Here is a 14,138-nt window from a genome sequence, read left to right on the forward strand (position 1 = left end):
GTGACTGGCACATGCAATCACACCTTGAGATAAAATACAGAATAAAAGCCTAGCATTCTCTTTTATTTGAAATCTTAAATCTGTCCTTCCTCTCTCTTTTATATTGAAAGAAAAGAAAGGAAAGGAAGGGAAGGGAACAGAAAGGAAAGGAAAGGAAGGGAAGGGAAAGGAAGACGGGAAGGAATTCCTGGTGGCCCGTTGCCTTGCCTGGTATGTGTTTTTTAAGGGAAGGGCTACTGCAGACTGAGATTTTGGCCATCAAGTCAGTTGAAGGTAGCCTGAATATCTCCAGAGTGGTCAGCACAACAGTCATGACTCCTGCGGGCTCTCCATGAGCGTGAAGATGGAGGAGGTTAGAATGAGACTTAAGAGTAAAGACAGTTTTTAATCTAGGGCCCCTTTCTCCATCTCTTATATCAGCTGCCCTCTTTTCCACCATATTATCTGTATGAGCATGTGCTTTATCAGCTTAAAGGCCTTAAAGTACAGTATTTCACATGTGGATTAAGGGCAATGTGCAGCTCTAAGTAAGTCATGGTGATGAATTTCTCTTAGAGTGAAGTTATAGAGGAGTGCTGCAAGGTTGCATGGCTTTTCTGTGTCACTTACAGAAATCAGATAAATAGATAAAATTTGTCAAAGCTTCAGTTAGAGTAATACATTTGTGCCTGAATAGCATATTTCCCTTAGAGTTTAAATGTTTACTTACATTTCATATAAGAAACCAGAATACATTTATTTTCCATTTTATAACTAAATCCATGAAAATTTATTTTGTATGAAAGGTCAAATTACTTAATAATGGATTTCTTAGAATGTTTTTGTATTTTCTGGTCATTGGAAAATAAGTTCACTTTTTTCCCTCCAAGGTAGTACAAAAATGCATCATTATATTCTTGCTTTACCTATGTAAATGACCTTCTTGATAAATGAAAATTGATATTTCAAAACTGTAGTTTATTATAGCCTGATGGCATGTTAGCCCTTATCATTCAAGGCAGTATTTAACTCTGAATAATATATTATGCTAACCCTCTGAAATTGTTATTATGAGATTTTAATGCACCATAAAACACATCTTATGATCTTCAGCATGCTAAAATGTCAGTCTAACATATTAATCTAACATATATCTTAGAAAGCAGTAGTTTGACAGAATCTGTCTTCATATATAGCATTTCTTGTACTATGTTTCATACATAGATTTATGTGTAAGTACGGGATTTGCAACCTCTGAATAAAATAATTGTCTTTTTTTCTGCCTGTATAAAATCTAGCACAATGAGATCTCAGCCATAACTGAGTGCTCTGTAAAGCTTACAGCTGGACTACCGCAAAGCAGCCAGTTTGGCACTGTATCCATGCACCACAACTGAAGTCATCATGCCACATCTGAATTTAGCAAACGGAAGTCCAAAATTAAAAGGTTTTTATTCCTTTGTGTCTGTCTTAGTCAAACTCTTGTAATTCTGTACTTTTAATCTGATGATTTTGATAGGTTCCATACAAAGAGTGTTTTAGAGGTGGTCTTGGTTTTTTTCTTTCTTTTTTTTTTCTTGTTAGAACAGGTAATTCACGAGAGCAGATTAGACATATTTCACTTGAAATTTAACTTATTAAACACTTATTTTCACTTGAAATTTCACTTATTAAATTTAACTTATTAATTTAACATGTTTAACTTGAAAAGTCAATGTATGTGTTGTTATATATGTTTTACATATTCTTCCTTAAATACCTAAAAATTTGTAACCTATGTCATTTCAAAATGTAACAGATATTTAAATGGAAAAAACTGCAACAGGCAAAAATATCCTTTTTTAGTTGTACTAATTCATTAGGCAATGGGATTTGGTCCAGAAAACTCTGTAAAGAAAATCGGTTTTCATCTGAAGCCAATTATGCCCAGCTACTAGGTCAAATTCTTTCTTTATCTGTGGACTAGATGTATCATCTTAATACAGTAAGTTGTTGTGAAATAAAAATGTAGCATCAGTGGTGCTTGAATGTGTATAATGTTTTCTGGGTTCTAATTAAAAAGGCTTGACTACTGCCATGCTTAACTTTATAAGGATGTATTTTTTTTGTGACTTACCAGGCTCTGAACTAGTGTTGAACACATGGGACCTGAAGGCTCTATCGAGATCTGTATTTATGTCTGTTTGAAGACATGTGCTTAGAAGCATCTATCTTAACATGTCTAAAACTATCTAATCCAAGACTTTTATATTTAGGTGCTCTGATTTTCTAAAATGTATCTTGCAGACTACAGGGAATGACTTTGATTATCCTGATTATATGTCTACAGTGATCAGAGGCACTATTTTTTCGTATCAGAGGTAACAAACAGAAAAAAATGAGAAAAATAATGACCCAATATAATGCTGAAGCCACAATAATTGAAAGGATGAGCAGTATTAGTATATTGTGAACTGAATGGAGGTTGTGCAGTTTAAAGGAGAGTCTATGGAACAAGAAAATGTCAATTCAGGGCCAGCAGTAGCCACCTGCAATAGGGAAGATGCTGGTGAAGAAGAGGAAACAAGCATGATGCAGGGATAACAGACCTTGTAAAATAAAGGATTCAATAAGGCAGCAGCTACAGAGACATAGCACTAATGGCAGTCTTTGTTAAGTGTGTGCTGCTCTATGCTGCTGTTCTCTTAATTCCTACTGAAAAAATTAACAAGGACTAACTACTGTTTAGGAAAATTAGATTGCATTTTCCCTTTATTCTAGGAAATGTGGTTTTTTTGTTCAGTAGAAGATAACAGGAAAATCTATTTGTTATTAAGGGGGAATGTGCATATCTTCTTTCATAAAACAAATCTCTCATGAGTCTTTCTTATATTTTTTCAGGGAAACAGTTGTCTGGTTATATCGAAGGGAAATTTCTAGATTGGTACTCATGAAGAATTGTGAGGAGCAGACATAGACTGCTCCAGTCCAAAGCAAAGATTTGTAATATGTGCTCATAATGACTGATCCACAGGAGCTGGGTATAAACAGGCATAAAAGTATTTATAGGCAAATGATTTATCCTAAATGTTATTGACACTAGCCAACTGCAGACAAATAGTACTATGTGAAAATCTGTGAAGACCTAGTCATCACCAACGAGCTCAGTGCTACTTAGTTAACCCAAGTGGATGGTTCTGGAAATCAAGCTTATAAAAGATTTGAAAATTCAGATCTTCAAAACTTCATTAAATATGAGTAAAGCTCCATTGAAATGGATGATGTTGCACACATATGTTTTCAAAAGGAGGGATTTCTGAATCTGAATGCTTGCATAACTAATGGCAGTGCAAGGATGCATCTATACCAATACCCAAGTCAGGGGGGCACACTGAAACCATCTGAGAGATTCTGTAAACTCAGGTTGACCTCAGGTAGAATATTTTAAAGCACTGGACTTCATATTTCTTCACTTCATAGAACTGATCACATTATCTACCTGTAAATATTTTCAATGGTACAGTATCCAAAACCAAAACAGCAAACTGGCCCATCTAAACAAACAAGTAACCTTTGTACCTTAGGCTGAAAAAGGAGGCAAATTGTTCCCTGGGATGACAATGAGAAAGAAATGAATCACAGAATATTTCCATCAAGTAGCTGTTGACAGTTTGAAGAACACAGATAATTGAATGACTAAGTGAGAAGTCTGTTATTTTTCTTTATTGTATATTATTTGGAAAGTATGATTTTTATTTATATGCTTTCTGAGTAAGAGGAGAAAGGACAACTAACATAACAGAAGGGAAACTGTCTCTCAGCTAGACTTTGTAAAGTGAAAGATGTGATCTCAAATGAAGATTCCTAATGACGGAAGCAAGAACACTTAGAGGGCGGGAAGATTAAAAAAAAAATGTGATTTTTATGTCAGTGCATGAACAAATGCTTCTATAGCTTTTGTATCAAGTGTGACCCTAGGGTAATCAACCACAGCAAGACCGTCACTATTGCAAGTTTGAGTATAAGATGAGGAACCTCCTGTATATTTGGAGAAGGCTTGGAGACAGGGAAAATATCCTCCATATGTACCTCAAAGAGGAGAAAAGTGTTTCTAAGTTGAAATCAAATTAGACCATGTGAAGTTTCATATGTCTTTTTTTTCCTTTTATATTAATTTTATTTTTTTAATGTTATTTATTTTGTTTGTGTACATGAACGGGTAGTGGACAGGAAACATTATTTTAGCCACAACAGCCCAACAAATTAGATTTCCCGTGGCATAGATCATCATAGCTTTGCTGCAATCAGTGAAATTATGTCAAGATACCACCATTCATATTCAATCCATAGTGCAGTGTGACAATGCTTTCAACAGGCTGGAGGAGATATCTGCCATGACCCTCCTATGCACAGCTCCACTGACATAAGCCAGTCCACATGTTGTGCTGTCTTCTTTTCTCTCTTTTTTTGCAAGCAAGCAAGCAAGAACAGTAAATATTATGGTACTCACTTCATCCAGATGGCTGACAATAGAAGAAGGTTTTAGCTTGGACCATAGCTGTTTGCAAAATGTTTTGCTCACCTCTGACTAATTCTTGGTTGGGGAAACTCTTCAGGGAAGTTTCTACAAGGAACTGACACACCATGTAGATGATTAAGTGCCATGCTTTCTTTTCAGTGAACAGCATGGTACTATGGACAAAGTGATTTAGATCATAGAATCATAGAATAGTTAGGGTTGGAAAGGACCTTAAGATCATCTAGTTCCAACCCCCTGCCATGGGCAGGGACACCTCACACTAAACCATGTCACCCAAGGATTGCTCAAAAAGGGGAGATGTTAGAAAGACCAAAGCATCTTCATTTAGAGCAGAGGTATTAGCTCTGGTATGCTAGCTAATGTGAAGTATGAGGCACTATAATGACCATGACCTGGCATCTTATCTTCCTTTTCTTTCCCTTCTGGGGCAGAAAGTTCTTGTTCTAAACTCTTTATGGTAGAGTTGTGTTGTGTTTCAGGTACATCTCAGGATACCTCAACCAGAAATTCTTAGTCATAAGCATGAATATATTCAATTACCAGTATTTATTCATAATATACAGGCATGCCTTTTTGCAGATACCATTCATTTTCTTCACACACAAATGGAGACCAAATCTTGTCTCTTCTTAGCAACACCGACACCTAGAAAATGTAGCTATATTAACTTTTTGCAATTTCAAAAGTTTTTGTTTCTATTGTGTTTAACTTGTGCTGCAGATCTGCTTGGAAAATGCCAGTTTTGAAATGAAAATATATGTTTATATTTATTATTTAGGAAAATAATTAATAATGGCTGATAATGAACTGTTTCATTTTGCCCACATTTTTAAAGCTTTTCTTAAATTACTGTTATGTTGGATATGCACTGAAGCTTTCCCTAAAAGTTAAGCATGACAAGCACAGAAATAATTTTCTGACTTAATGTAGCATAAAAATTGTTAAGATGTTACTGACCCTTCTAATTTAAAACCTTCTCCTGCAACTCATCCTCTTGCAAATATTTTCATTACCTTCAATTTCTTTTGGAAATTGGAGACAACTTGTGACTAAGAGACTGCAAAGCTTGATTCAGTGCTTATTTTGCAATTAAAATATGAAGGTCTTCACAATATTACAGAGATTAGACACAGTGATTACAGAAAGGGTGACTTTCTCAAAATGAGTGCTGTGTTGCAAATCGTTCAAAGGACTTATTTTCAAGGACCAACATTCTCCAAAAATCAGGCTCAATTAAGAAGTCTCAAATAGGGCTTTCAAAATCCTTGGTTTATTGAAATTCAAGCTATGGCGTTCCCCATAGTTTACACAGTTTCTGCTCTGCTGTTCTAAATGACCAGTTGACCTTGTTTCTTAGTGCCTTGTTTTATCAACTAGTAACGTCGCTACTGAAGCTGTTAGAGGATTTTGAGAACAGTACCTCTTAGGTTTTAAGTTTGGGATGGTACTGATACTTTCAAATTGCAAATCATAACAAAACATATTTTTAATGGATGCTATTTTCTGGACTTCCCTTTGTGTGCTTTTTTTTTGAAAGCCACAGGAAGATTTCTGCTATGCACAAGTTCCTGGTTTGTTCTACATAGTATTTGTTAGCATAGTATGAAACACAGTAAAACAAAGAGAAAAAAACCTCAGTGTATTTGCTTCCAGCAATTTTTCCAACAAAACAGTGATTCAGTACTCATAAACATTTAGGTAAATCTTTCTTATTTTTTACCACCTGAAGGAACCATCTCCAAGCACTGAAGCTGGCTACTTCCTTCCCTAAGGGGGTGCAGGCATCTTTCAGGGTAAATATAAAACCCCAGCAAATATGTGGGGAAGAGATTCTTTTTCTCCAGGTTGATTTTTACATGTAAGTCTTCTCTCCTAAATTGCCAAAAGAAATCCCTACTTCTCCAGGATCCTAAGTGATAATAACCAGAACAAGGAAAAAGTGTATGTAAACTTATTGACAAATATTTTTTGTTAAATGTGCCATTTAGGAGGGAAAAAAGGGAGAGAAAGTAATCTTTGTTAATCTCTTTTTTAGACATGTATTTGCACCAGGGAGGCCAACTTTACATTCCCTTCAATATGAAAAGCACTAGAATAAAATCTGAGAGCTCCTCTTACCTACAGTCAAACACAGCTGCATGAGTTGGAAAAGCATTATGCAGACTATAAAATGGGACATACAAATAATCACACTTTTCTTTCCAAAATTCTCTCTCCTTTACAATAAAGGTCAAGCAGAACAGTTCCTTCATCTCCTGGTGTTCATGGATAAGGGCATGCATGGTAATCTTCCTTCATACTGAGCAGTATTCCTAAAAACACATTATTCATACTTAAGCACTGGGGCCTTAGAGAGCACCTGCTTCATAAATTCACCAGAGGAAGGTGATTAAGTCCTTGTATGGCCACTGTACGATATGCAGACCTCTTGGTGCTTTCTTGCTGTGCTATTCTGAATTTGAGGTGTCGGTGATTAAAAGTCAGTGTGAGATGACTATTTGCAGCTCAGCACTGATGCGGCGCAGTGGTTAGTCCTACTGTCATCAAAAAAGTGCCAAAATAACTGGGGGCCTTTGGCATGTCATGAGCCCTTTACTCTGATGTAAAATTGTGTTTATTTTCTTGTACCTATTTTTGCACCCTCTCTGCCTTCTTATCTTCTAACGTTTCTCTCCTTTCTTGGTTTTCCTGTCTCTTGATTCCATTTCATTTCTTGTTTTGCTGTCTCAGTCTTGTGCTGGTGATCCGTCTTCTCTTTGTCTGTTTTGGATCCACACCACCTTACAACTGAGGGATGCCTTGCAGTTCATATTACTATGAGATCTGTAATGCTCCCAAGACAGCATGGAGCATGCCACACTTAGCTAATCCTGTCTTTTCCCTGCTCTCTGTAGATGACTTCAGAGCAAACAGAGCAGAGAGGGCCTCCAATGATTGTAGTGTAATAATCCACTGCCATATGGGATGTAAAGAGACTTTTTTAAAAAGAGGGCTATTATTTTTCTTTTTTACTGTTTTTAGTACTCTCTTTCCCATACCTGCCACAAGGCACACATATGCAATGCGCCCTATGTTCTGGAGAGGGCACGTTTTCACAGTCTAGGAGGACTTTAAAATTACCCCACCTGCCATTCCATCATCCTTTTAACACTGCATAAATGATGTGTATGTTGTATAACCAGAGGTGGCAGTATTATTTTCACAGTGTGATTTCCTTGGTGTCCTGTAGCAGCTGTGTCCGGCAGCAACTGTCTTTGCAAGGATGTCTCTTGAAAATTAAATCTTTGTCTCTACTGTAAGTAAAATCCCGGGGGGGGGGAGGGGGTACAGGGGGAGGAGGAAATACAAGCAAACTGATGTGCTGATATCTTTGGCCAAAGACATGAGACCTGAAAGGGCTGACTTGGCACAACTTTCTTAGTGAACTCAGGTTAAGCAGAATCTACACCTGAGCCTAACAATAAAAAAAATAATGTACAAGGAAGATGGGACTGAGGGAAAATGAAAGCAAAGTAGTGACAGGATTGCCATTTTGTAAGAGAAAAACAGCTTTTTCTTTTCATCTGTGCATGGTCTGACTCCTACATCTAAAGAGCTTATTGCATCCTATACTAAGACTAATGTCATGGTACAGAGGGATGGACAGCTGAACCTCATATAAATTCATTGTCTGTGCTCCCTGAAATATCATGCTATTATACAATGGCTGTGCAGCATCCTGATGTTTTCAGATTCGCCTCAGTACTAACTGCAGAGAAGCAGTTCCTCCACTTCCATGTCTGAAGAATGGTAAAAGCTCCTACAGGCAACACTTTTATTTGACTTGATGCAGAAAGTTATATAAATAACCCCAAATATAGAATCACAAGTAAAACCAACCGATGCTGTACTTTTACCATACCTTACCACTGTATTTATCTGGATGACCTCAACTGCTATCAATAGCATTTATAACTTTGATAGATACATCTCTGATAGAAAATTATTTTTTTAATGAAAAAATTTACTTTCCCAATTCACATACCACACTGTAACTATTTTAGTCAATGATAACACATCTACAGCAATGCATTTGGCCTGAGAGGGAAGAAAACATGCAATACATGGAGTTACACATGGTCTGTGTTCCAATAACACCCATAACTTGAGAAGTGTTTCCATTGCTGGGGTTCAAATTGAGGCGCTTTTCAAGAGATCTTGATGTTTCTGAAAATCCCAAGGACTCCCTCTGGAAAGCAATGGTTTAACTGGCACCAAACTTCTTACATTTGGGGATTTTTGGGGGGGTGGTGGTGGCGTTGTGCTGTATGTAACTTACGACTCTTATTTGTGTTCTCTAAAAAGACAGGTACTTAATGTATGCCTTTCCCTGTGCCTACAACACTATCTCTCTTGCCATTTGAGATAAGCTTCAAGTACTTGCAATTAAGGCTCCCATTCAAGAGGCAAGCTCTAAAGCAAATGTGGTTTTCCTGTCTAATATTCCATACAGGCTAAAGGTTAAATTACCACAAGACTGTGTGGTTTTCTTGACCATCCTCAATACTGTTTTAGCATTTTCTAACAAAACTGACTTGGGTGTATAGGCCTCTGATCATCCATCCTATTTATTGAGCCTTATAAAATCCATGGGGCTTGGGGCAATTTACTTTTATATATCATTTTTGCAATAGAGGGCGTATTATCAATTTCCCAGAAAACATTTTTTATGTTGTCCACCTCATTAAAGGGAAGGTTTATTTTCTCATTAACTCCTAAAGAAGGCAGAACTAATCAGCTGTGGGTTTTTATCCCAATGATCAATGTCATCTATAAATTGTATTGGAAGTCTGATTCCTTGTTTCTGCACTAGAGAGCTATAGAAATAATACAGTTCAAGGGCAAAGTCATATCCTGTGTAAGCAGACAGACTCCTGCCAGCATAAACTGTAAGTGTAAAGTTAACACTTGGCTCTCTGAAACAAGTTCTGACCTGACGACAGCAGTAATTTTCTCAGAACTGGGTCAGAGAGACTGAAAGGTCAAAAGATTAATATTCTGCTGAAATGACATGATTTTGGTATTGTTGAGCATGCAATCATTCTTCCCTGCTCCTGCTCTGAAGCAGCTGTAGAAAAGTACGAAATAAGTCCCTCTACTGTTCCTGAATGAAACATAGAAATATTTTAAAACTGTATAAAATCAGTTCTGGTACAACTTTAAGTCTTTTTAGTTTTGTTCTGCAAGTAAAGATTTTTCTTTATCTTTTTTTTTTTTTTCATTTTTCTTAAGAAGAAGATATAAAATAGGCAGTATGTCTGTGTCTTTTGAAAATCAGACTTATTCCAAAACATTGGCCCTTTGGCCACAGATCTCCCAGCTGTGGTAGTACTAATGATTTAATGACTCAATGACTGACTCAGAGGCTGTTGGCTGATGCCCTTCTAAATTTATGCAGAATGGTCTTGCAGCAAGCTGCCAAGTGTAAAGACAAAAGGCTCACCTAATGCAAACCCAAGAGTGAGCCCAAGTCACCTCTTCCTCCTGCCCCTACCATCACCTAGAGCAGCTGTAAAGGACATTCTTCTGATTTGTTTTTATCCATTCACCTTGTAGTGTCAGCTCACTTACTGTCAAACCTGCAAGTGTGAAGGAACATGCATTGCTCCTTGTCTGGATGGGTGGTGCCTCTTGGGATAAGAAAAGCCATTGGACTGACTGCTCTGGGGCTGGAAGTGTGATAGCAGCAGCATATTTAAACATGACTCTCCTGAAGGATGAATCACTTTATCAGCCTGTTTAGATGTGAGTCATGGAGGCCAGTAAAGGTATTCCAATGTCTCACTACTTTAAGAAATTGTCATTTGTAAACTAATTTACATTCCTGGCTTGTACCTTTTTCACATTTCTCAGGAGAAATCTAAGCTAGTAAATACCCTGCACCAATAAAAGGTGGCAATGTATCCCTTGGGTATGCACTTTTTCCTCCATGGTCTTTGGGGATGGCTGATTTACAATAGAGGAAGAAGTAAAGGTGGAGGACTTTATCAACCCTATAAGAAATAAAAGTTTCCTTTTTTGGGGTGGAATCGTTCATGAAAGATTAAGTGGCGCATGCTGGAAAGGATATAGCGCAATGCTGAAAGGACTGAGAGGAAAGCAGGAAAAAGTGTTCAGAGTGAAGGTGGTGATTGCATGATGCTTCCTCTACACAATGAACAATATGGGGAAACCTGAGCACAGACATCCCCTTCTTTGATCTGGCCCCGTGGGAATTTCTTGAGGCAATTCTCTCTGTGTGGCCCATAACTCTACCCAAGCAGACTCAGGGTCAGGTTGGAGCTGGAGGGCATGGGTGGCTTTGGGAACAGCTTTTCCCATAGGTCTGCTTGGCAATAGATTTGGCAATGGCAGGTAGTACCGCCCTGGGAGGCAAGATGAAGGTTGGCAGCTGCCCCCAGTAAATGCATCTTCCTGTTAGGATACTTTCACTTGAGACCAACTGACAGGGTTTTTATGTTTGTTGATTTCCATGCTATTTGTGTAGAACACATGCTAGCCCGCGACATGCTGTGACTAATGCCTAGGGTATGTGATATTTGTACCCAGGTGTTTGCACAGGGCTGCTGCCCTTGAAGTGGCAGCTGTATGGCTCTGCTGCCTGAAAGACTACACAGAAAAGAGACCTTGTTTGGGTATCTGAGGTGCCAGATCCATACCTCACACCCTAAGCTATCATGAGCTGTTTTGTGATGATAAACCAAACACTGCTGTGTGCACAGGCAGGCATGCACCTGCCTGGTGAGCACATGTGAGAGGTTTGTGTTTATGCAGAAATAGGTGCTCACAGAAGTGTTTGGGGTGCTTTCAGCCCTTTCTGCCAGCTGACATGGCAACAGTACTCTGGACACCTGTGGGAATGGAAATTAAGCAAGGAGTGCTCACATGAGCTGCTGATGTGCACGCTGCAGTACTCAGCAAAGATTCACTCTTCCCCATGAGTTTTGTAGTATTGTAGCTGGGATGCTCTCATACAGCTTGTCATCTCTTTAATCAGCTAGTTTTAAACAAGAAATAGTCCATGATCTAGAAATAGTTTCACTTTTTCTTTTTTTTTTTTTGGTTTGGCAAATACTTTTATTTCCAGGGCCCTGTTCATTAATGATGAATCAATTTAACAACTGCTTCCCCCTTGTTATTTTAAGAAATCCTTTTAAATGTGCAACCCATTTGCAGCAATAACCCATAAATATTTCCTTTAAAGGCTTGAAGTGGAGAAGTATGTACTTTAGGTTTCCTTTGCAAACTGAAGCAAATGCTTTAAATGTGCTTGTAGTCTTCACTGGCTATCTTAAAAGTTGCTCTCTATCACTAGATAAAGCTGGTTGTTTCAGTACACTGGAGTCTTACTGCAGTGTGGGGGCTGAAACATTCTATGCAACTCAGGAGCTTTTTATTTATTTCTTTATTTTACTCTACAGGGTTCACAGCTAAGGTGATAGAGTCATCTGCAACTCTGGCAATGTGCTGTGCTTCCCTCCTAGCCAGGGTCAAAGTCTGGCTGCATTCAAGTTGGATAAGCTCCACATTTTGTGCTCTACTACCAAAACTGGACAAACTCCTGAACTGCTCCTACCTCCCATCATATAAGACGATAAGAGACTATAAGCTTAATATCGAAAGAAGAGGGATTTATTTTGTGTATGGGTCAGCTAAAACTTATTTGCTTAGCTGTTGTTACCCCAATTATGGTTTTGCAAGTAGGCATATTGCAGTTGGCTGCACTTTACCTGGAATAAAACCAGTTGGATACATAGCTGTGACAGTACCTGAGGATTAAAATGATGTCCTGTGGTTTTAGCATCTGTGCTCTGAAGAGAGATGCAGGAGCATATATTCTAAGTGTATAATCAAAGAATAGGACAAGATTAACAAGCAATATCTCTTCTCTGTAATCAGCTTTGGAAAAAACAATAATAAATCTCATTTGATTATTTGATGGGGTCTAGTAAATATTTGAACCAAATAGTAAGATGTATCCATAAACAACAGAAAATGTAAGACTTCAGATAATCTTATCTTCAAGCAATGACAGCAGCTAAACACTTCCTCTTGTGCCCCTTCACCTTTGAATGACCCACTTTCCATCTGTGTACCACCTTTCTGATATCTGTCTCCTGACATACATAATATCTTGCTGATGGGGCAAAATCAGGATTTTGTGAAGCTTTGTCTGACTGCTGCATGAGGCTATGCTTCTGCTATCTGCTTTGTCAGACAGTCGGTCACTTAATGCTGTTTCCTTGGTCTAGACGCCTGTCTCCTGAGGACTTGTTCTCCCTTAAAAATCAAAATATATTGGGAAAACATAGAATCATCTAATTTATTGTCTCCAGAATCATAGGCAAATATTTGAGAGTCTCTCAAACACCGGAGCTCTGATAGCACAATTAAAACTTGGTTGGTTTTAAACATGAAGACAAAGATTTCATACTCACTTAGCGAGAGAAACACTTCAAATTGTCAGGGCTGTACTTAGGCCAATATTATTACATCAAAGGTGAGTCTACAAGGAGAAAAGTTATATTTTCCCTGACTTACTGGCCTAGTCCATTCTGCATTTGAAGTGGCTTCAAGTGGATTTCTAATGGTCCTTAGAGTTCCCATTCAAAGAAGACATAGAACACCAGTCAGTTGAGAAGAACAAAATTTTGGTCGTATCTTGCCTACACAAGACATCAGGACAATTTCATACATTTTTTTCTAAGCTTTCTCTTGTACCCAGAGATACACAAAAATATGTGTACCCATATTCTTGTAATACAAATAATGGCTATATTGTTCCATTCTTATGTTTTTGTAGACCAATGTGCTAACAAAGAAAAAACCTTTCCTGTTTCAAAGAATACTGATGGGCAAAAAAAGACAGTGGTGTGCAAATATGAACTTATGTTTGTATGTCATTCAGGGTTACCTCATTGTCCCCTCACCAGATGTGAAACAAAAATGCAGGATTAATATGGGAACTGGAGCAACATTACCACCAGAACAAAATCTTTTGAAAAAAGATTACTGTGGCAGACACAATATTTAATGGCTTTAACTTAGCTGCTAAAGTCTCTTTCTATCTGTCCTTCACTGGAACAGGTTGCCCAGAGAAGTGGTGGATGCCCCATCCCTGGCAGTATTCAAGGCCACTTCCACTAGTGGAAGGTGTCCTTGCCCATGGCAGGCGGGGTTTGAAATAGGTGGTCTTTAAAGGTCCATTCCAACCCAAACCATTCTGATTCTATGATTACAGGAAGAGGAATGAAGGGAAATACAGATCCAGCATAAAGCAGTATGCTGGATCTTAATGTTCTGTACTTGGAGCCTGACCCTGGGTCAATTTTCAGAGTCTTGATCTCATCATTTTTCAAAATCAGTAAATTTTGCTTAGACTGCAAAACCACAGTTTTCCCATCACTTGCTTCTGAAATGTCTCACAAGAAGCATAGCTAAAACCCACTGTAAAATCTTTGAAAAAAGCATATGGACCTTATAGCAAGCCCAGACCAAGTGTGTCGATCATGCAATAAATTCCAAAATGGACATGGCTTTGTTATGAAAACTCTGAACAACTCTATTTGAGTAACTTGTCTCCATGTTGAATAATTTCAGG

Source organism: Melopsittacus undulatus, chromosome 5, assembly GCF_012275295.1.
Source record: "Melopsittacus undulatus isolate bMelUnd1 chromosome 5, bMelUnd1.mat.Z, whole genome shotgun sequence".
NCBI classification, from domain to species: Eukaryota; Metazoa; Chordata; class Aves; order Psittaciformes; family Psittaculidae; genus Melopsittacus; species Melopsittacus undulatus.